Raw genomic sequence first — 3,401 nt, forward strand, 5'->3', positions numbered from 1 at the left:
TAACAATTGGTATCTTGTTTTGCTTAAGTCTTTTAACCTCACGATCCATTATTTCGACGGGTTCTTCGATGAATTGGAGTTTTTCGTTGATTTGGATTTCATCTAACGGAATAGTGAGATCTTCTTTAGCAAAACATTTCTTCAAATTCGAGACGTGGAACGTGTTATGTACAGCCGCGAGTTGTTGAGGTAACTCAAGTCGGTAAGCTACTGGTCCGACACGATCAATAATCTTGAATGGTCCAATATACCTTGGATTTAATTTCCCTCGTTTACCAAATCGAACAACGCCTTTCCAAGGTGAAACTTTAAGCATGACCATCTCTCCAATTTCAAATTCTATATCTTTTCTTTTAATGTCAGCGTAGCTCTTTTGTCGACTTTGGGCGGTTTTCAACCGTTGTTGAATTTGGATGATCTTCTCGGTAGTTTCTTGTATAATCTCTGGACCCGTAATCTGTCTATCCCCCACCTCACTCCAACAAATCGGAGACCTGCACTTTCTACCATAAAGTGCTTCAAACGGCGCCATCTCAATGCTTGAATGGTAGCTGTTGTTGTAGGAAAATTCTGCTAACGGTAGATGTCGATCCCAACTGTTTCCGAAATCAATAACACATGCTCGTAGCATGTCTTCAAGCGTTTGTATCGTCCTTTCGCTCTGCCCATCAGTTTGTGGATGATAGGCAGTACTCATGTCTAGACGAGTTCCTAATGCTTGCTGTAATGTCTGCCAGAATCTTGAAATAAATCTGCCATCCCTATCAGAGATAATAGAGATTGGTATTCCATGTCTGGAGACGACTTCCTTCAAATACAGTCGTGCTAACTTCTCCATCTTGTCATCTTCTCTTATTGGTAGGAAGTGTGCTGATTTGGTGAGACGATCAACTATTACCCAAATAGTATCAAAACCACTTGCAGTCCTTGGCAATTTAGTGATGAAATCCATGGTAATGTTTTCCCATTTCCATTCCGGGATTTCGGGTTGTTGAAGTAGACCTGATGGTTTCTGATGCTCAGCTTTGACCTTAGAACACGTCAAACATTCTCCTACGTATTTAGCAACATCGGCTTTCATACCCGGCCACCAAAAATGTTTCTTGAGATCCTTGTACATCTTCCCCGTTCCAGGATGTATTGAGTATCTGGTTTTATGAGCTTCTCTAAGTACCATTTCTCTCATATCTCCAAATTTTGGTACCCAAATCCTTTCAGCCCTATACCGGGTTCCGTCTTCCCGAATATTAAGATGTTTCTCCGATCCTTTGGGTATTTCATCCTTTAAATTTCCCTCTTTTAAAACTCCTTGTTGCGCCTCCTTTATTTGAGTAGTAATGTTATTATGAATCATTATATTCATAGATTTTACTCGAATGGGTTCTCTATCCTTCCTGCTCAAGGCATCGGCTACCACATTTGCCTTCCCAGGGTGGTAACGAATCTCAAAATCGTAATCATTCAATAATTCAATCCACCTACGCTGCCTCATATTCAGTTGTTTCTGATTAAATATGTGTTGAAGACTTTTGTGGTCGGTATATATAATACTTTTGACCCCATATAAGTAGTGCCTCCAAGTCTTTAATGCAAAAATAACCGCGCCTAATTCCAAATCATGCGTCGTATAATTTTGTTCGTGAATCTTCAATTGTCTAGACGCATAAGCAATCACCTTCGTTCGTTGCATTAATACACAACCGAGACCTTGCTTTGATGCGTCACAATAAATCACAAAATCATCATTCCCTTCAGGCAATGACAATATAGGTGCCGTAGTTAGCTTTTTCTTCAATAACTGAAACGCTTTCTCTTGTTCATCATTCCATTCAAATTTCTTCCCTTTATGCGTTAATGCAGTCAAGGGTTTTGCTATTCTGGAAAAGTCTTGGATGAACCTTCTGTAGTAACCAGCTAGTCCTAAAAACTGGCGTATGTGTTTCGGAGTTTTCGGGGTTTCCCACTTTTCAACAGTTTCTATCTTTGCCGGATCCACCTTAATACCTTCTTTGTTCACTATGTGACCGAGGAATTGAACTTCTTCCAACCAAAATGCACACTTTGAAAACTTAGCGTACAATTCTTCCTTCCTCAATACTTCTAACACTTTTCTCAAATGTTCACCGTGTTCTTGGTCATTCTTTGAGTAAATAAGTATGTCATCAATGAAAACAATGACAAACTTGTCAAGGTATGGTCCACACACTCGGTTCATAAGGTCCATGAACACAGCTGGTGCATTAGTTAAACCAAACGGCATGACCATAAACTCGTAATGACCGTAACGTGTTCTGAAAGCAGTCTTTGGAATATCATCTTCTTTCACCCGCATTTGATGATACCCGGAACGTAAGTCAATCTTTGAATAAACAGACGAGCCTTGTAGTTGATCAAATAAGTCGTCGATTCTCGGTAGTGGGTAGCGGTTCTTGATGGTAAGTTTGTTCAACTCTCGGTAGTCGATACACAACCTGAATGTACCATCTTTCTTCTTGACAAACAAAACAGGAGCTCCCCACGGTGATGTGCTTGGTCGAATGAAACCACGCTCTAAAAGTTCTTGTAATTGGCTTTGCAGTTCTTTCATCTCGCTGGGTGCGAGTCTGTAAGGAGCACGAGCTATTGGTGCAGCTCCTGGTACAAGATCTATTTGAAATTCAACGGATCGATGTGGGGGTAATCCCGGTAATTCTTTCGGAAATACATCGGGAAATTCTTTTGCAATGGGAACATCATTGATGCTCTTTTCTTCAGTTTGTACTTTCTCGACGTGTGCTAGAACAGCATAGCAACCTTTTCTTATTAGTTTTTGTGCCTTCAAATTACTAATAAGATGTAGCTTCGTGTTGCCCTTTTCTCCGTACACCATTAAGGGTTTTCCTTTTTCTCGTATAATGCGAATTGCATTTTTGTAACAAACGATCTCCGCTTTCACTTCTTTCAACCAGTCCATACCGATTATCACATCAAAACTCCCTAACTCTACTGGTATCAAATCAATCTTAAATGTTTCGCTAACCAGTTTAATTTCTCGATTCCGACATATATTATCTGCTGAAATTAATTTACCATTTGCTAATTCGAGTAAAAATTTACTATCCAAAGGCGTCAATGGACAACTTAATTTAGCACAAAAATCTCTACTCATATAGCTTCTATCCGCACCCGAATCAAATAAAACGTAAGCAGATTTATTGTCAATAAGAAACGTACCCGTAACAAGCTCCGGGTCTTCCTGTGCCTCTACCGCATTAATATTGAAAACTCTTCCACGGCCTTGTCCATTCGTGTTCTCCTGGTTCGGGCAATTTCTAATAATGTGGCCTGGTTTTCCACATTTATAACAAACTACATTGACATAACTTGCTCCGACACTACTTGCTCCGCCATTACTCGTTCCG

This window comes from Rutidosis leptorrhynchoides, chromosome 6 (genome assembly GCF_046630445.1).
Source record: "Rutidosis leptorrhynchoides isolate AG116_Rl617_1_P2 chromosome 6, CSIRO_AGI_Rlap_v1, whole genome shotgun sequence".
Classification (NCBI taxonomy): Eukaryota; Viridiplantae; Streptophyta; class Magnoliopsida; order Asterales; family Asteraceae; genus Rutidosis; species Rutidosis leptorrhynchoides.